Below are 19,864 nucleotides of genomic sequence, written 5' to 3'. Positions count from 1 at the left end.
CACGCCTACACAAGACATTTTGTCACCCAAGCCAACCCTTGAAAAGGCTGCTTTGCAGAGCAAAAACAAGAAGAATGGTGCGTTTTGCAGCCGCCGCCCACTGCAATGAATCTGAATAACTCCTCCTTTTGGGCGCAAGCAACTCCCCTCCCCCTTGCAGTCTTTTCAATTCATGATACAAAAAGACGGACAGGACAGGTTGCCTGACTTTCCGTCACTGCCACCCTTTGCCATCCTTACCCGTAGAAAGCCCTTTCATCATCCCCAAACCCTAATCTTTTCCCTTCCCTTCCCAGCCCCATACCCTGCCCTCTGTACCCATCTCACCACCCGCATCCCTTCTCCTATCATCCCCCTACCACCCGAGAAAAAAAAAAAAAAAAAAGCTTGCCCCCTCCTTCCACTAGCCCACCTCCCACCCAAAGAGAAACTTCTGCTGCGCAGCTGGCTTTCTAGGCAGCAGCGCTATTGTGATGTCAGCGGGGGGCATTGTGACAAGCCGCCAGTGTTCCGTCTCTTCATGTTGTGCACTGTTCAAACGGAAAATACATCAACAGGCAGACTACAGAAAAGCTTACTAACAAAGGTTAGAGGGGGGCTTTCTCAGAGGGCATTTTACAGTTTGTCTATTCCCAATTAGCCGTTTAAGTGTACTTAATGAAAGTAGTAATTCTTTCATAGGCCGCCCATTCTTAGTATTTGACGTTCCTTATATTGCGGTATCAGGCTGCGCAGCAGGTTGCAAAACATTCATCACCCATGACTGTCCCCAATTGGGTTCAGAAGCTAAATGTCTCTCATGACCTCTCTTTTAGAATGTCCAAGAGCAAGCAAACTCTTCCTCCAGGTGAGGGAGCCAACAGCCCACTCAAGACATCATCATTGCTCAAAGAAAACCCCAAAAACCAATGCATGATAGGAATAAACAGGTAACTTTCTTTGGAGTGGAAGCGGAGAGATCGCACCAGATGCCAATTCTAGATCTTATCACACCTGTGGTCACTGCAGCAGCAGGTGAATCCACTTTGTCCAAAAGGGATCTATTCCATTCAATTGCAAATGATCTAGATAAGACAGAGAACAAGATACTGCAGCACGGGACATAGTCGAGTTGGTCAGGTTGAGTGGTGATGAGTTTGCTATTTGGATGAATAAAGAAAGTAAAAAGTGTGAAAGATAAAAAACAAAAGGAGGAAGTATTGAGGTGCATATGAAGACGTATGCTTTCTTCCAATTCATTAAATCGGGCTAATATGAATCAGGTGAATTGAGTTCTGCTTTTGGAAACTGGGTTAAGAAGGGGTGCACCGGTCCTGGAGGTACTGCAATACCAGGTCAATGCGTGGAGTGGACAGAGCAAGCTCTTTTTCCATCTCCCTGTTCTAAAAATCCATTTAATATATGGTCCCCAGATAGGGGACGTATCAGATATTAAACTGATAAGAACAGATACTACACTTGATCTTAGCCAAAAGGCCGAGAAGCGATAACCAGAATTGGTTTGGGCCTCGAGTGGCACCCTGGCCTATGCCGGACACATCTTAGGGAGAGAGAGCGAGAGGGAGACAAACCCACGCCTACACAAGACATTTTGTCACCCAAGCCAACCCTTGAAAAGGCTGCTTTGCAGAGCAAAAACAAGAAGAATGGTGCATTTTGCAGCCGCCGCCCACTGCAATGAATCTGAATAACTCCTCCTTTTGGGCGCAAGCAACTCCCCTCCCCCTTGCAGTCTTTTCAATTCATGATACAAAAAGACGGACAGGACAGGTTGCCTGACTTTCCGTCACTGCCACCCTTTGCCATCCTTACCCGTAGAAAGCCCTTTCATCATCCCCAAACCCTAATCTTTTCCCTTCCCTTCCCAGCCCCAAACCCTGCCCTCTGTACCCATCTCACCACCCGCATCCCTTCTCCTATCATCCCCCTACCACCCGAGAAAAAAAAAAAAAAAGCTTGCCCCCTCCTTCCACTAGCCCACCTCCCACCCAAAGAGAAACTTCTGCTGCGCAGCTAGCTTTCTAGGCAGCAGCGCTATTGTGATGTCAGCGGGGGGCATTGTGACAAGCCGCCAGTGTTCCGTCTCTTCATGTTGTGCACTGTTCAAACGGAAAATACATCAACAGGCAGACTACAGAAAAGCTTACTAACAAAGGTTAGAGGGGGGCTTTCTCAGAGGGCTTTTTACAGTTTGTCTATTCCCAATTAGCCGTTTAAGTGTACTTAATGAAAGTAGTAATTCTTTCATAGGCCGCCCATTCTTAGTATTTGACGTTCCTTATATTGCGGTATCAGGCTGCGCAGCAGGTTGCAAAACATTCATCACCCATGACTGTCCCCAATTGGGTTCAGAAGCTAAATGTCTATCATGACCTCTCTTTTAGAATGTCCAAGAGCAAGCAAACTCTTCCTCCAGGTGAGGGAGCCAACAGCCCACTCAAGACATCATCATTGCTCAAAGAAAACCCCAAAAACCAATGCATGATAGGAATAAACAGGTAACTTTCTTTGGAGTGGAAGCGGAGAGATCGCACCAGATGCCAATTCTAGATCTTATCACACCTGTGGTCACTGCAGCAGCAGGTGAATCCACTTTGTCCAAAAGGGATCTATTCCATTCAATTGCAAATGATCTAGATAAGACAGAGAACAAGATACTGCAGCACGGGACATAGTCGAGTTGGTCAGGTTGAGTGGTGATGAGTTTGCTATTTGGATGAATAAAGAAAGTAAAAAGTGTGAAAGATAAAAAACAAAAGGAGGAAGTATTGAGGTGCATATGAAGACGTATGCTTTCTTCCAATTCATTAAATCGGGCTAATATGAATCAGGTGAATTGAGTTCTGCTTTTGGAAACTGGGTTAAGAAGGGGTGCACCGGTCCTGGAGGTACTGCAATACCAGGTCAATGCGTGGAGTGGACAGAGAAAGCTCTTTTTCCATCTCCCTGTTCTAAAAATCCATTTAATATATGGTCCCCAGATAGGGGACGTATCAGATATTAAACTGATAAGAACAGATTTTTTTTTTTTTTTTTTTTTTTTTTTGAAGGATGAGTTTGAAAATAAAAAAGTGACCGCCTCTCGTTGCCCAGGTAACTGTCCGTCACAAGAGGGCTATGACATCCTACGATGCACACTCCCCCAAGGCCAGCAGTTGTGCAATACCCTGGCACCTTTCAGCACCAACCAAGGTAGTACCCTCCCAAACTACACTTGATCTTAGCCAAAAGGCCGAGAAGCGATAACCAGAATTGGTTTGGGCCTCGAGTGGCACCCTGGCCTATGCCGGACACATCTTAGGGAGAGAGAGCGAGAGGGAGACAAACCCACGCCTACACAAGACATTTTGTCACCCAAGCCAACCCTTGAAAAGGCTGCTTTGCAGAGCAAAAACAAGAAGAATGGTGCGTTTTGCAGCCGCCGCCCACTGCAATGAATCTGAATAACTCCTCCTTTTGGGCGCAAGCAACTCCCCTCCCCCTTGCAGTCTTTTCAATTCATGATACAAAAAGACGGACAGGACAGGTTGCCTGACTTTCCGTCACTGCCACCCTTTGCCATCCTTACCCGTAGAAAGCCCTTTCATCATCCCCAAACCCTAATCTTTTCCCTTCCCTTCCCAGCCCCAAACCCTGCCCTCTGTACCCATCTCACCACCCGCATCCCTTCTCCTATCATCCCCCTACCACCCGAGAAAAAAAAAAAAAAAAAAGCTTGCCCCCTCCTTCCACTAGCCCACCTCCCACCCAAAGAGAAACTTCTGCTGCGCAGCTAGCTTTCTAGGCAGCAGCGCTATTGTGATGTCAGCGGGGGGCATTGTGACAAGCCGCCAGTGTTCCGTCTCTTCATGTTGTGCACTGTTCAAACGGAAAATACATCAACAGGCAGACTACAGAAAAGCTTACTAACAAAGGTTAGAGGGGGGCTTTCTCAGAGGGCTTTTTACAGTTTGTCTATTCCCAATTAGCCGTTTAAGTGTACTTAATGAAAGTAGTAATTCTTTCATAGGCCGCCCATTCTTAGTATTTGACGTTCCTTATATTGCGGTATCAGGCTGCGCAGCAGGTTGCAAAACATTCATCACCCATGACTGTCCCCAATTGGGTTCAGAAGCTAAATGTCTATCATGACCTCTCTTTTAGAATGTCCAAGAGCAAGCAAACTCTTCCTGACTTATTCCACCTTTTCCCATCCATCTCTTGTGGCCTCAGTATTCTATATTTCTATGCAAATTATAATAATTTAATGTTTTACTTTTTATGAAGTGAACAAATATCCTTTTGATGTTTAATAAAATACTATTTTTGCATACTTCAGTGCCTCCTCTCTTCCTTCCTCATTGTATAATATGTTCTGTCTGGAAGTTGGCACCCTCCTGAGGGAACCCTTGGTTCCTTTCCCTCAGAGTATTGAATAGCCATGTTTTGCTTGTTTATCATTTGCTTCTTTTCTGTGTCTTTCACAGTTTGTACCACGGCTACAATGAATTTTCGAGCACGCGACCAGGCGTGGCTCAACCACCTGGATGAGGTCACTAGAGGCTGTGGTGGCACACCATCTGCTAATGTTTCTACTGCTGATACTCCACCTGAGGATCAGTCCTTGCAGTCCTTGACGCATAAATACAGGGATTTGCGCAAAAAACGGACGCGCATTTGGTGGAACCGTGCTTTTTTGAATAAATACTTGGAGAGTGGCTGGATCCCCCGTGGATTACGTGTCCAGGTTTTTCCCTCCTTTCCCGTTTCAGAGGGGGAGTTTAAAACCGATTGGGAGAATCACCTACATAGGTGCTCCCTCAACCTTTTGGAGCTTTTGTCCAAACAAAATTCGTCAGTACTGGACCACATGGAGACCGAGCTCGAGAGCCTTGAGCTTTCTATTCAAAATTTGTCTACTCCCGAAGCTTTGGAGATTTTTAATACCGAGATTGCACGGGATGCACAAAAGTGGGAGAAGGAGGTCTGCGACTTTAAATCGCGGAAATTTCAGCGAGACGCTAATGATTACAGGTCAGGCCAAGTATATAAATGGAGCCATCGCTTTGCAAGGGGAAGAAATCCATCAAGACAAGGTCGCTCCTCTAGATCCCGGTCCACGTCACTTGTTTCCGATTCCTCGGCTGAAGACCTACCATCTGTTCCACCCGAGAAGACACGTTATACACCTCATACCAGCGGTATAACTACCCGCAGTAAGTTTAAAGAACCCCGCATATTTCCAAAATCTGCGTTGGAGACCAACATCTCTAAACACAAATTACAGGTAATTAATCTATCTACACGTGTCTTATCGGCAGTGGAACTGGATGTGTTGTCCAAAGGTCTTAATTTTTGTCCTACAAATTCTTTTAATTTATTTACAGCCCTGAAGGATATGAATCTATTTGCTAGAAAAATTCTATTAAAGAGGTTATATTGTCGTAAGCAAGGAGCAAGTGACTTGGACCCGACCGAGAGAAGCGCCTTGCAGGACCTTCAGGATCTTCTGGAGGAGCAAAACCCCACCACAGGTAGGTCCCCTGACTTCCTGAAACCCAGATCCACGAGGTTCCCCCCCTTGTCCCTCTGCCCGGCTATTGACATCTTCACTAGGCTTGTGGCCGATGATTTCAAACAGCTTCCGGTGAAGCGTAGTTTTGATAATCTGACCCATCGCCAAAGATTGGCAATCAAACGGCTGCAGCTCTGTGACGATGTCGTTATCAAGGCGGCGGACAAGGGGGGCAACATCGTGATCTGGCCTGTGGACAAATACGAAAAAGAGGCCTATAGGCAACTTCGTGATAAGTCCACTTATTCACGCCTCACCTGTAATCCATTGACCTCCTTCTGCCATGAACTTAGGAAAATCTTATTGGGGGCACACGAGCGGGGAGTTATTGACGAGAAGATGCTCCAGGGCCTGCTCACCGGTTGTCCACGCGTCCCAACTTTTTATTTACTTCCTAAAATCCACAAAGATGCCCTCAACCCCCCGGGTCGTCCCATAGTGTCCGGCATAGGAGGATTGTGCGAGCCCATTTGTAAATTCATTGATTTTTACTTAAAACCTTTAGTGGAGTGCCTCCCCTCCTATGTCAAGGACACTACGGACGTCCTGCGGCGCCTTGATGGCATCTTTGTGGATGACGATTCTTTATTGGTTTGTGCCGACGTGGAGTCTCTTTACACCTGCATCGGACATTCAGACGGACTGGAGGCGGTCCGCTTCTACCTCACAACCTCCGGTCTGGATGGTACTTTGGTGGATCTTCTGCTCGAGCTCCTCAGCTTTGTCCTGACCCACAATTTTTTTGTTTTTAAAGACCTTTTTTATCTACAGCAGCGCGGCACTGCGATGGGCGCGGCCTGTGCGCCGGCCTACGCTAACCTCTTCCTGGGCTCATGGGAGAGGTTGGTGTTTGGCGACGGTTTTCCGCAGGCCAGTGCCCATGTGCAGTGCTGGCTGCGTTATATAGATGACATTTTTATTTTGTGGCAGGGCTCTGCTGGGCAGCTCGAGGAGTTTATGTGTGGCCTGAACCGGAATTCCTTAAATATCAAACTTACTTATAGATATAGTCGATCCAATTTGGATTTTCTGGATATTGGAATTTCGGTGGATGGGCAGGGGGGCATTCAGACGGACGTCTTCCGTAAGGACACGTCCGTCAATGCCCTCCTCCTTGCATCCTCCGGCCACACCCCTTCCACCATACGTGCCATCCCGACCGGACAGTTTCTGAGGATGAAGCGGATCTGCTCTACCAATTCCAACTTTGAATCCCAGTCGTCTGATCTCCGATGCAGGTTTAAGGAGAGGGGGTACAGTAATAGGTGTATAAAGAAGGGCTATCTCCGTGCTAAAAACACCCCCAGGGATCAGCTTCTTCATTATCAACCACGTCGGCCAACCACGGATCACCAGATCAGATTCATTGGTACTTTTAATTTTCAGTGGGACGCAATGAGGGATATCCTGGGCAGACATTGGCCGGTCCTTTTCACGGACCCGGTTTTGGCCGATCTTCTGCCCAGGAGGCCCCTCCTGACGGCCAGGCGAGCAAGGAACCTCGGGGATCTTCTTGTCAATAGTCATTACATCCCTCCCCGCTCTAACCCCTTTGGCTCAGGTCCCCCCCTCCGAGGCTGTTTTCCATGTGGCCACTGTGTGGCATGTCCCAATATTCTGCGGGTATCCTCTTTCACCTGCTCTGAGGGGAAGAGAACATTCACCATCGATCAGCGCATCACGTGCGCCTCCACGCATGTGGTTTATTACGCTTCCTGTCCGTGCTCCCTGATTTATGTTGGTTTAACCTCACGTGAACTACGGGTTCGAATCAGGGAGCACGTTAGGGACATCTATGCTGCTGTCTCGGTGGAGGACGTTTCTCTGCTTAAAACACTTCCCCGCCATTTTCGTAGGTATCATGCATGTGACGCCAAGCTCTTAAAGGTTCGAGGTATTGACATGGTCCACGGGGGTGTCCGGGGGGGCAATCTGCGTAAGACCCTCGCACAACGGGAGTCTAAGTGGATTGTCTCCCTAAACACTTTGGTCCCCCATGGTCTTAATGAGACGGTCAGCTACTCCCCTTTTCTCTAAACAAATTTTCTTTGTCCCGCCTTATGCGTATTCTTGAATTGCTTTTTCTGGTCCCCTTGGGATGTTGTGTCAGGAGAATACTGCATTTCTTTATGTATTCACATTGAGTACGCATTCTCCTGCTCCTTATATGGTCTTCTGACCTTCTTGTCCCATCACCTTAGCGAACACAATTGTTGTTGTTTTTATGCTGTTTTTATTTTTTATTATATATTTTTTTCTTGTTTCATGCTAATTTTCTTTCCTCAATTTTTGTATATTTGATTATAGGTATTCTCTTCCTCTTATTCTCATTGTGGCCATGACATCCCTATGTTGTCCTCATCATCATCTCCTCCCCATTGGCGGATCCTTGAAATTTTACAAAGATTGGATCCATTTCTGGTCGCCTTTGCTGTCATCATTCATCTACATGGTGTACTTAGCCCTCTAAATGTGTCCCTCGGGCCTCAATGCTTGTTATTTTTATATACATTTCATCATTATTCCTTACTGTATGACCGCGCGCGTCTGCCGGCAGGCTGACTGCTAGAGGTCGGTTGCGCGACGCTGACCACCTGGGGCGCATGCGCGGGAGTCATGGAGACGTCCACCCTCTCGCGCCTGCGCCCTTTACATGGTGGTTTTTTGTTGTGCTTCGGTCTCTGGCCTCCGCCGCCGGCGCATGCGCACTTGCGGTTTGTATATTATCGTGATTCAACACACCTGCGCCTGACTGCTTATATGGCGTCGGCACCTTACAGCATACCATCTTCTTGAAAAAGCGCCTGAAGCGAAACGGTCGTTGAAGGAAGCCTCCTCTCCACCTGCTTACCCTGCCAGTTATTAGGTAATTTCTCTGGTATTCTTGTACTTCAACTTCTCTTGTGTCTTTCACCTTCCAGCCACTTTTCACGACCACGCCACTGCCCAACGCAGCAGCAATTTTGCTGCTGTGTTCGGCACTGGTGCTCCTGCCTTTCACCCTCATATTCCTCATACCAGAGAAATTGTCCTACAGATTTTTTTGGTGGGCTGCTTAATACATTTTTTAAGATTCATTATCACAACCCTCTCATTCCACGACTATACAATCTGTGCTATTAGCATTTCCCATGGGCGATTGTGGGCTGGCTACTATTCACATATTTTATATGTCACCATAGCCTCACTCTTGTGCTCCACAACTATATACGCTCTGTTGGAACTTGCTGCCATGTAATAGTTTTTGTGGGTTGTCCTTGATACTGAGTTTTTACTGCTGCCTCACCTCTTGTTCCACGGCTAGTTTTTTAATCTGGATGGTCCCAGGGCTAGTCCTTGGCTCGGCGATGTATTTTGCCAATACATTGTTACTATTATGAAATGACTTCTCCACAGTTTTTGGCTTCATTTTTACCAAAACCGTGGGATTACACCCCCTCATTTCTTTCTTCTGGCAATACTACCTCTCTGATCCACGGCTAGCCCTCCTTCTGTCCTCTTGGCAGGGTTTAGGGTAGGTGTGTGTAGGTACATCATTGTGTTCTCTGACTTATTCCACCTTTTCCCATCCATCTCTTGTGGCCTCAGTATTCTATATTTCTATGCAAATTATAATAATTTAATGTTTTACTTTTTATGAAGTGAACAAATATCCTTTTGATGTTTAATAAAATACTATTTTTGCATACTTCAGTGCCTCCTCTCTTCCTTCCTCATTGTATAATAAACTCTTCCTCCAGGTGAGGGAGCCAACAGCCCACTCAAGACATCATCATTGCTCAAAGAAAACCCCAAAAACCAATGCATGATAGGAATAAACAGGTAACTTTCTTTGGAGTGGAAGCGGAGAGATCGCACCAGATGCCAATTCTAGATCTTATCACACCTGTGGTCACTGCAGCAGCAGGTGAATCCACTTTGTCCAAAAGGGATCTATTCCATTCAATTGCAAATGATCTAGATAAGACAGAGAACAAGATACTGCAGCACGGGACATAGTCGAGTTGGTCAGGTTGAGTGGTGATGAGTTTGCTATTTGGATGAATAAAGAAAGTAAAAAGTGTGAAAGATAAAAAACAAAAGGAGGAAGTATTGAGGTGCATATGAAGACGTATGCTTTCTTCCAATTCATTAAATCGGGCTAATATGAATCAGGTGAATTGAGTTCTGCTTTTGGAAACTGGGTTAAGAAGGGGTGCACCGGTCCTGGAGGTACTGCAATACCAGGTCAATGCGTGGAGTGGACAGAGCAAGCTCTTTTTCCATCTCCCTGTTCTAAAAATCCATTTAATATATGGTCCCCAGATAGGGGACGTATCAGATATTAAACTGATAAGAACAGATTTTTTTTTTTTGAAGGATGAGTTTGAAAATAATAAAGTGACCGCCTCTCGTTGCCCAGGTAACCGTCCGTCACAAGAGGGCTATGACATCCTACGATGCACACTCCCCCAAGGCCAGCAGTTGTGCAATACCCTGGCACCTTTCAGCACCAACCAAGGTAGTACCCTCCCAAACTACACTTGATCTTAGCCAAAAGGCCGAGAAGCGATAACCAGAATTGGTTTGGGCCTCGAGTGGCACCCTGGCCTATGCCGGACACATCTTAGGGAGAGAGAGCGAGAGGGAGACAAACCCACGCCTACACAAGACATTTTGTCACCCAAGCCAACCCTTGAAAAGGCTGCTTTGCAGAGCAAAAACAAGAAGAATGGTGCGTTTTGCAGCCGCCGCCCACTGCAATGAATCTGAATAACTCCTCCTTTTGGGCGCAAGCAACTCCCCTCCCCCTTGCAGTCTTTTCAATTCATGATACAAAAAGACGGACAGGACAGGTTGCCTGACTTTCCGTCACTGCCACCCTTTGCCATCCTTACCCGTAGAAAGCCCTTTCATCATCCCCAAACCCTAATCTTTTCCCTTCCCTTCCCAGCCCCAAACCCTGCCCTCTGTACCCATCTCACCACCCGCATCCCTTCTCCTATCATCCCCCTACCACCCGAGAAAAAAAAAAAAAAAAAGCTTGCCCCCTCCTTCCACTAGCCCACCTCCCACCCAAAGAGAAACTTCTGCTGCGCAGCTAGCTTTCTAGGCAGCAGCGCTATTGTGATGTCAGCGGGGGGCATTGTGACAAGCCGCCAGTGTTCCGTCTCTTCATATTGTGCACTGTTCAAACGGAAAATACATCAACAGGCAGACTACAGAAAAGCTTACTAACAAAGGTTAGAGGGGGGCTTTCTCAGAGGGCTTTTTACAGTTTGTCTATTCCCAATTAGCCGTTTAAGTGTACTTAATGAAAGTAGTAATTCTTTCATAGGCCGCCCATTCTTAGTATTTGACGTTCCTTATATTGCGGTATCAGGCTGCGCAGCAGGTTGCAAAACATTCATCACCCATGACTGTCCCCAATTGGGTTCAGAAGCTAAATGTCTATCATGACCTCTCTTTTAGAATGTCCAAGAGCAAGCAAACTCTTCCTCCAGGTGAGGGAGCCAACAGCCCACTCAAGACATCATCATTGCTCAAAGAAAACCCCAAAAACCAATGCATGATAGGAATAAACAGGTAACTTTCTTTGGAGTGGAAGCGGAGAGATCACACCAGATGCCAATTCTAGATCTTATCACACCTGTGGTCACTGCAGCAGCAGGTGAATCCACTTTGTCCAAAAGGGATCTATTCCATTCAATTGCAAATGATCTAGATAAGACAGAGAACAAGATACTGCAGCACGGGACATAGTCGAGTTGGTCAGGTTGAGTGGTGATGAGTTTGCTATTTGGATGAATAAAGAAAGTAAAAAGTGTGAAAGATAAAAAACAAAAGGAGGAAGTATTGAGGTGCATATGAAGACGTATGCTTTCTTCCAATTCATTAAATCGGGCTAATATGAATCAGGTGAATTGAGTTCTGCTTTTGGAAACTGGGTTAAGAAGGGGTGCACCGGTCCTGGAGGTACTGCAATACCAGGTCAATGCGTGGAGTGGACAGAGCAAGCTCTTTTTCCATCTCCCTGTTCTAAAAATCCATTTAATATATGGTCCCCAGATAGGGGACGTATCAGATATTAAACTGATAAGAACAGATTTTGATTTAATGAAGCTTTCCAAAGCACCGCAAAAATGCATGACCGAAGTCACACCAAAAACAGTGCAAAGGCTAGGATTCGTGTGGACCCCTCCGTGAGAAGAGGATCCCCAAAAATCAACCCCGTCCCTCCAAGCCAGAAGGCCACAGCGAGGGTCAGGGATCTTCGGTGCTCCCCCAAGCCGAAGCCTGGTTGAGCCTTGTTGTTGCTCCCAGCGTCCACCGAGGCATCTTACCCAAGTGGAGTAGGGAGCTACTAGTCGTTGGTTTCGCAGCCGAGACTGCCCGGACCGTCAACCGGTGTTGGTTTCTCAGCCCAAGGCTGACCGGACCTCCAACCGGGTGTTGGTTTCTCAGCCCAAGGCTGACCGGACCTCCAACCGGGTGTTGGTTTCTCAGCCCAAGGCTAACCGGACCTCCAACCGGGTGTTGGTTTCTCAGCCAAAGCTGACCCGGACCTCCAACCGGGTGTTGGTTTCTCAGCCCAAAGCTGACCGGACCTCCGACCGGGATTATAAAAATTTCCCTTCTTAGCCAGAAGGCCGGGATAGGGCAATATGCTTGGAAAGTATGAATAGGCAAGGCGCGGCGTGCGACAGAGTCTGAGGCTTACCAGGGTCCCAACCTAGCAAGTTCAGACTCCCTCCAGGGTGTCCATTCCTGGGGCAAATTGCACCATAACCCCCACACTTACTCAGTCTAATAGCCTCGATCCTGGTAGGGCCATGGTTTCCTCTAGATGGATATACTATCCTCCCAAAGTACTAACAAGCGCAACCTTCCAGTGTGCATTGCATCATTGTACTAAGGTGGCCGGAGCCTTAAACCACCTTTTCGAACGATACTACACTTGATCTTAGCCAAAAGGCCGAGAAGCGATAACCAGAATTGGTTTGGGCCTCGAGTGGCACCCTGGCCTATGCCGGACACATCTTAGGGAGAGAGAGCGAGAGGGAGACAAACCCACGCCTACACAAGACATTTTGTCACCCAAGCCAACCCTTGAAAAGGCTGCTTTGCAGAGCAAAAACAAGAAGAATGGTGCGTTTTGCAGCCGCCGCCCACTGCAATGAATCTGAATAACTCCTCCTTTTGGGCGCAAGCAACTCCCCTCCCCCTTGCAGTCTTTTCAATTCATGATACAAAAAGACGGACAGGACAGGTTGCCTGACTTTCCGTCACTGCCACCCTTTGCCATCCTTACCCGTAGAAAGCCCTTTCATCATCCCCAAACCCTAATCTTTTCCCTTCCCTTCCCAGCCCCAAACCCTGCCCTCTGTACCCATCTCACCACCCGCATCCCTTCTCCTATCATCCCCCTACCACCCGAGAAAAAAAAAAAAAAGCTTGCCCCCTCCTTCCACTAGCCCACCTCCCACCCAAAGAGAAACTTCTGCTGCGCAGCTAGCTTTCTAGGCAGCAGCGCTATTGTGATGTCAGCGGGGGGCATTGTGACAAGCCGCCAGTGTTCCGTCTCTTCATGTTGTGCACTGTTCAAACGGAAAATACATCAACAGGCAGACTACAGAAAAGCTTACTAACAAAGGTTAGAGGGGGGCTTTCTCAGAGGGCTTTTTACAGTTTGTCTATTCCCAATTAGCCGTTTAAGTGTACTTAATGAAAGTAGTAATTCTTTCATAGGCCGCCCATTCTTAGTATTTGACGTTCCTTATATTGCGGTATCAGGCTGCGCAGCAGGTTGCAAAACATTCATCACCCATGACTGTCCCCAATTGGGTTCAGAAGCTAAATGTCTATCATGACCTCTCTTTTAGAATGTCCAAGAGCAAGCAAACTCTTCCTCCAGGTGAGGGAGCCAACAGCCCACTCAAGACATCATCATTGCTCAAAGAAAACCCGAAAAACCAATGCATGATAGGAATAAACAGGTAACTTTCTTTGGAGTGGAAGCGGAGAGATCGCACCAGATGCCAATTCTAGATCTTATCACACCTGTGGTCACTGCAGCAGCAGGTGAATCCACTTTGTCCAAAAGGGATCTATTCCATTCAATTGCAAATGATCTAGATAAGACAGAGAACAAGATACTGCAGCACGGGACATAGTCGAGTTGGTCAGGTTGAGTGGTGATGAGTTTGCTATTTGGATGAATAAAGAAAGTAAAAAGTGTGAAAGATAAAAAACAAAAGGAGGAAGTATTGAGGTGCATATGAAGACGTATGCTTTCTTCCAATTCATTAAATCGGGCTAATATGAATCAGGTGAATTGAGTTCTGCTTTTGGAAACTGGGTTAAGAAGGGGTGCACCGGTCCTGGAGGTACTGCAATACCAGGTCAATGCGTGGAGTGGACAGAGCAAGCTCTTTTTCCATCTCCCTGTTCTAAAAATCCATTTAATATATGGTCCCCAGATAGGGGACGTATCAGATATTAAACTGATAAGAACAGATTCTACACTTGATCTTAGCCAAAAGGCCGAGAAGCAATAACCAGAATTGGTTTGGGCCTCGAGTGGCACCCTGGCCTATGCCGGACACATCTTAGGGAGAGAGAGCGAGAGGGAGACAAACCCACGCCTACACAAGACATTTTGTCACCCAAGCCAACCCTTGAAAAGGCTGCTTTGCAGAGCAAAAACAAGAAGAATGGTGCGTTTTGCAGCCGCCGCCCACTGCAATGAATCTGAATAACTCCTCCTTTTGGGCGCAAGCAACTCCCCTCCCCCTTGCAGTCTTTTCAATTCATGATACAAAAAGACGGACAGGACAGGTTGCCTGACTTTCCGTCACTGCCACCCTTTGCCATCCTTACCCGTAGAAAGCCCTTTCATCATCCCCAAACCCTAATCTTTTCCCTTCCCTTCCCAGCCCCAAACCCTGCCCTCTGTACCCATCTCACCACCCGCATCCCTTCTCCTATCATCCCCCTACCACCCGAGAAAAAAAAAAAAAAAAAAGCTTGCCCCCTCCTTCCACTAGCCCACCTCCCACCCAAAGAGAAACTTCTGCTGCGCAGCTAGCTTTCTAGGCAGCAGCGCTATTGTGATGTCAGCGGGGGGCATTGTGACAAGCCGCCAGTGTTCCGTCTCTTCATGTTGTGCACTGTTCAAACGGAAAATACATCAACAGGCAGACTACAGAAAAGCTTACTAACAAAGGTTAGAGGGGGGCTTTCTCAGAGGGCTTTTTACAGTTTGTCTATTCCCAATTAGCCGTTTAAGTGTACTTAATGAAAGTAGTAATTCTTTCATAGGCCGCCCATTCTTAGTATTTGACGTTCCTTATATTGCGGTATCAGGCTGCGCAGCAGGTTGCAAAACATTCATCACCCATGACTGTCCCCAATTGGGTTCAGAAGCTAAATGTCTATCATGACCTCTCTTTTAGAATGTCCAAGAGCAAGCAAACTCTTCCTCCAGGTGAGGGAGCCAACAGCCCACTCAAGACATCATCATTGCTCAAAGAAAACCCCAAAAACCAATGCATGATAGGAATAAACAGGTAACTTTCTTTGGAGTGGAAGCGGAGAGATCGCACCAGATGCCAATTCTAGATCTTATCACACCTGTGGTCACTGCAGCAGCAGGTGAATCCACTTTGTCCAAAAGGGATCTATTCCATTCAATTGCAAATGATCTAGATAAGACAGAGAACAAGATACTGCAGCACGGGACATAGTCGAGTTGGTCAGGTTGAGTGGTGATGAGTTTGCTATTTGGATGAATAAAGAAAGTAAAAAGTGTGAAAGATAAAAAACAAAAGGAGGAAGTATTGAGGTGCATATGAAGACGTATGCTTTCTTCCAATTCATTAAATCGGGCTAATATGAATCAGGTGAATTGAGTTCTGCTTTTGGAAACTGGGTTAAGAAGGGGTGCACCGGTCCTGGAGGTACTGCAATACCAGGTCAATGCGTGGAGTGGACAGAGCAAGCTCTTTTTCCATCTCCCTGTTCTAAAAATCCATTTAATATATGGTCCCCAGATAGGGGACGTATCAGATATTAAACTGATAAGAACAGATACTACACTTGATCTTAGCCAAAAGGCCGAGAAGCGATAACCAGAATTGGTTTGGGCCTCGAGTGGCACCCTGGCCTATGCCGGACACATCTTAGGGAGAGAGAGCGAGAGGGAGACAAACCCACGCCTACACAAGACATTTTGTCACCCAAGCCAACCCTTGAAAAGGCTGCTTTGCAGAGCAAAAACAAGAAGAATGGTGCGTTTTGCAGCCGCCGCCCACTGCAATGAATCTGAATAACTCCTCCTTTTGGGTGCAAGCAACTCCCCTCCCCCTTGCAGTCTTTTCAATTCATGATACAAAAAGACGGACAGGACAGGTTGCCTGACTTTCCGTCACTGCCACCCTTTGCCATCCTTACCCGTAGAAAGCCCTTTCATCATCCCCAAACCCTAATCTTTTCCCTTCCCTTCCCAGCCCCAAACCCTGCCCTCTGTACCCATCTCACCACCCGCATCCCTTCTCCTATCATCCCCCTACCACCCGAGAAAAAAAAAAAAAAAAAGCTTGCCCCCTCCTTCCACTAGCCCACCTCCCACCCAAAGAGAAACTTCTGCTGCGCAGCTAGCTTTCTAGGCAGCAGCGCTATTGTGATGTCAGCGGGGGGCATTGTGACAAGCCGCCAGTGTTCCGTCTCTTCATGTTGTGCACTGTTCAAACGGAAAATACATCAACAGGCAGACTACAGAAAAGCTTACTAACAAAGGTTAGAGGGGGGCTTTCTCAGAGGGCTTTTTACAGTTTGTCTATTCCCAATTAGCCGTTTAAGTGTACTTAATGAAAGTAGTAATTCTTTCATAGGCCGCCCATTCTTAGTATTTGACGTTCCTTATATTGCGGTATCAGGCTGCGCAGCAGGTTGCAAAACATTCATCACCCATGACTGTCCCCAATTGGGTTCAGAAGCTAAATGTCTATCATGACCTCTCTTTTAGAATGTCCAAGAGCAAGCAAACTCTTCCTCCAGGTGAGGGAGCCAACAGCCCACTCAAGACATCATCATTGCTCAAAGAAAACCCCAAAAACCAATGCATGATAGGAATAAACAGGTAACTTTCTTTGGAGTGGAAGCGGAGAGATCGCACCAGATGCCAATTCTAGATCTTATCACACCTGTGGTCACTGCAGCAGCAGGTGAATCCACTTTGTCCAAAAGGGATCTATTCCATTCAATTGCAAATGATCTAGATAAGACAGAGAACAAGATACTGCAGCACGGGACATAGTCGAGTTGGTCAGGTTGAGTGGTGATGAGTTTGCTATTTGGATGAATAAAGAAAGTAAAAAGTGTGAAAGATAAAAAACAAAAGGAGGAAGTATTGAGGTGCATATGAAGACGTATGCTTTCTTCCAATTCATTAAATCGGGCTAATATGAATCAGGTGAATTGAGTTCTGCTTTTGGAAACTGGGTTAAGAAGGGGTGCACCGGTCCTGGAGGTACTGCAATACCAGGTCAATGCGTGGAGTGGACAGAGCAAGCTCTTTTTCCATCTCCCTGTTCTAAAAATCCATTTAATATATGGTCCCCAGATAGGGGACGTATCAGATATTAAACTGATAAGAACAGATTTTTTGATTTAATGAAGCTTTCCAAAGCACCACAAAAAATGCATGACCGAAGTCACACCAAAAACAGTGCAAAGGCTAGGATTCGTGTGGACCCCACCGTGAGGAGAGGGTCCCCAAAAATCAACCCCGTCCCTCCGAGCCAGAAGGCCACAGCAAGGGTCAGGGATCTTCGGTGCTCCCCCAAGCCGAAGCCTGGTTGAGCCTTGTCGTTGCTCCCAGCGTCCACCCAGGCATCTTACCCAAGTGGAGTAGAGAGCTACTAGTTGTTGGTTTCGCAGCCGAAACTGCCCGGACCGTCAACCGGTGTTGGTTTCTCAGCCCAAGGCTAACCGGACCTCCAACCGGGTGTTGGTTTCTCAGCCGAAGCTGACCCAGACCTCCAACCGGGTGTTGGTTTCTCAGCCGAAGCTGACCCGGACCTCCAACCGGGTGTTAGTTTCTCAGCCCAAAGCTGACCAGACCTCCGACCGGGATTATAAAAATTTCCCTTCCTAGCCAGAAGGCCGGGATAGGGTAATATGCTCAAAAAGTATGAAAAGGCAAGGTACGGTGTGCTACAGAGCCCAAGGCTTGCCGGGGTCCCAAGCCAGCAAGCTCAGACTCACTCCAGGGTCGTCAGTCCTGGGGCACGTTGTACCATAGCCCCCCACCCTTACTCAGTCTAATAGCCTTGATCCTGGTAGGACCATGTTTTCCTCTAGATGAATTTACTATCCACCCAGAGTACTAGCAAGCGCAACCTTCCAGTGTGCATTGTATCATTGTACTAAGGTGGCCTGGAGCTTAAACCACCTCTTCGAACAACACTACACATGATATTAGCCAAAAGGCCGAGAAGCGATAACCAGAATTGGTTTGGGCCTCGAGTGGCACCCTGGCCTATGCCGGACACATCTTAGGGAGAGAGAGCGAGAGGGAGACAAACCCACGCCTACACAAGACATTTTGTCACCCAAGCCAACCCTTGAAAAGGCTGCTTTGCAGAGCAAAAACAAGAAGAATGGTGCGTTTTGCAGCCGCCGCCCACTGCAATGAATCTGAATAACTCCTCCTTTTGGGCGCAAGCAACTCCCCTCCCCCTTGCAGTCTTTTCAATTCATGATACAAAAAGACGGACAGGACAGGTTGCCTGACTTTCCGTCACTGCCACCCTTTGCCATCCTTACCCGTAGAAAGCCCTTTCATCATCCCCAAACCCTAATCTTTTCCCTTCCCTTCCAAGCCCCAAACCCTGCCCTCTGTACCCATCTCACCACCCGCATCCCTTCTCCTATCATCCCCCTACCACCCGAGAAAAAAAAAAAAAAAAAGCTTGCCCCCTCCTTCCACTAGCCCACCTTCCACCCAAAGAGAAACTTCTGCTGCGCAGCTAGCTTTCTAGGCAGCAGCGCTATTGTGATGTCAGCGGGGGGCATTGTGACAAGCCGCCAGTGTTCCGTCTCTTCATGTTGTGCACTGTTCAAACGGAAAATACATCAACAGGCAGACTACAGAAAAGCTTACTAACAAAGGTTAGAGGGGGGCTTTCTCAGAGGGCTTTTTACAGTTTGTCTATTCCCAATTAGCCGTTTAAGTGTACTTAATGAAAGTAGTAATTCTTTCATAGGCCGCCCATTCTTAGTATTTGACGTTCCTTATATTGCGGTATCAGGCTGCGCAGCAGGTTGCAAAACATTCATCACCCATGACTGTCCCCAATTGGGTTCAGAAGCTAAATGTCTATCATGACCTCTCTTTTAGAATGTCCAAGAGCAAGCAAACTCTTCCTCCAGGTGAGGGAGCCAACAGCCCACTCAAGACATCATCATTGCTCAAAGAAAACCCCAAAAACCAATGCATGATAGGAATAAACAGGTAACTTTCTTTGGAGTGGAAGCGGAGAGATCGCACCAGATGCCAATTCTAGATCTTATCACACCTGTGGTCACTGCAGCAGCAGGTGAATCCACTTTGTCCAAAAGGGATCTATTCCATTCAATTGCAAATGATCTAGATAAGACAGAGAACAAGATACTGCAGCACGGGACATAGTCGAGTTGGTCAGGTTGAGTGGTGATGAGTTTGCTATTTGGATGAATAAAGAAAGTAAAAAGTGTGAAAGATAAAAAACAAAAGGAGGAAGTATTGAGGTGCATATGAAGACGTATGCTTTCTTCCAATTCATTAAATCGGGCTAATATGAATCAGGTGAATTGAGTTCTGCTTTTGGAAACTGGGTTAAGAAGGGGTGCACCGGTCCTGGAGGTACTGCAATACCAGGTCAATGCGTGGAGTGGACAGAGCAAGCTCTTTTTCCATCTCCCTGTTCTAAAAATCCATTTAATATATGGTCCCCAGATAGGGGACGTATCAGATATTAAACTGATAAGAACAGATACTACACTTGATCTTAGCCAAAAGGCCGAGAAGCGATAACCAGAATTGGTTTGGGCCTCGAGTGGCACCCTGGCCTATGCCGGACACATCTTAGGGAGAGAGAGCGAGAGGGAGACAAACCCACGCCTACACAAGACATTTTGTCACCCAAGCCAACCCTTGAAAAGGCTGCTTTGCAGAGCAAAAACAAGAAGAATGGTGCGTTTTGCAGCCGCCGCCCACTGCAATGAATCTGAATAACTCCTCCTTTTGGGCGCAAGCAACTCCCCTCCCCCTTGCAGTCTTTTCAATTC

At 47.0% G+C, this 19,864-nt stretch overlaps 7 non-coding genes and 2 pseudogenes across 7 annotated transcripts; all 9 read right to left on the bottom strand.

Moving 5' to 3' along the window:
- Positions 1-1,297: 1,297 nt before the first annotated feature.
- LOC142252508 (U2 spliceosomal RNA) lies at positions 1,298-1,488 on the bottom strand. Its single transcript, XR_012725883.1, has one exon. It is a non-coding gene; the product is annotated as a U2 spliceosomal RNA (small nuclear RNA).
- Positions 1,489-2,866: 1,378 nt separating this feature from the next.
- On the bottom strand, positions 2,867-3,076 carry LOC142253534 (U2 spliceosomal RNA; annotated as a pseudogene).
- Positions 3,077-9,744: 6,668 nt separating this feature from the next.
- On the bottom strand, positions 9,745-9,931 carry LOC142253428 (U2 spliceosomal RNA). The gene has a single exon (XR_012726709.1). It is a non-coding gene; the product is annotated as a U2 spliceosomal RNA (small nuclear RNA).
- A 1,556-nt stretch (positions 9,932-11,487) lies between these two features.
- On the bottom strand, positions 11,488-11,682 carry LOC142253181 (U2 spliceosomal RNA). The gene has a single exon (XR_012726495.1). It is a non-coding gene; the product is annotated as a U2 spliceosomal RNA (small nuclear RNA).
- A 697-nt stretch (positions 11,683-12,379) lies between these two features.
- Positions 12,380-12,521, bottom strand: LOC142253681 (U2 spliceosomal RNA; annotated as a pseudogene).
- Positions 12,522-13,898: 1,377 nt separating this feature from the next.
- On the bottom strand, positions 13,899-14,089 carry LOC142252903 (U2 spliceosomal RNA). The gene has a single exon (XR_012726265.1). It is a non-coding gene; the product is annotated as a U2 spliceosomal RNA (small nuclear RNA).
- A 1,381-nt stretch (positions 14,090-15,470) lies between these two features.
- On the bottom strand, positions 15,471-15,661 carry LOC142252507 (U2 spliceosomal RNA). Its single transcript, XR_012725882.1, has one exon. It is a non-coding gene; the product is annotated as a U2 spliceosomal RNA (small nuclear RNA).
- Positions 15,662-17,041: 1,380 nt separating this feature from the next.
- LOC142253159 (U2 spliceosomal RNA) lies at positions 17,042-17,235 on the bottom strand. The gene has a single exon (XR_012726476.1). It is a non-coding gene; the product is annotated as a U2 spliceosomal RNA (small nuclear RNA).
- A 2,182-nt stretch (positions 17,236-19,417) lies between these two features.
- LOC142252506 (U2 spliceosomal RNA) lies at positions 19,418-19,608 on the bottom strand. Its single transcript, XR_012725881.1, has one exon. It is a non-coding gene; the product is annotated as a U2 spliceosomal RNA (small nuclear RNA).
- Positions 19,609-19,864: the final 256 nt, after the last annotated feature.

Source organism: Anomaloglossus baeobatrachus, chromosome 9 (genome assembly GCF_048569485.1).
Source record: "Anomaloglossus baeobatrachus isolate aAnoBae1 chromosome 9, aAnoBae1.hap1, whole genome shotgun sequence".
NCBI lineage: Eukaryota > Metazoa > Chordata > Amphibia > Anura > Aromobatidae > Anomaloglossus > Anomaloglossus baeobatrachus.
Note: the sequence above shows the minus strand (reverse complement) of the source record. Positions and strands in the feature narration are given on the sequence as shown.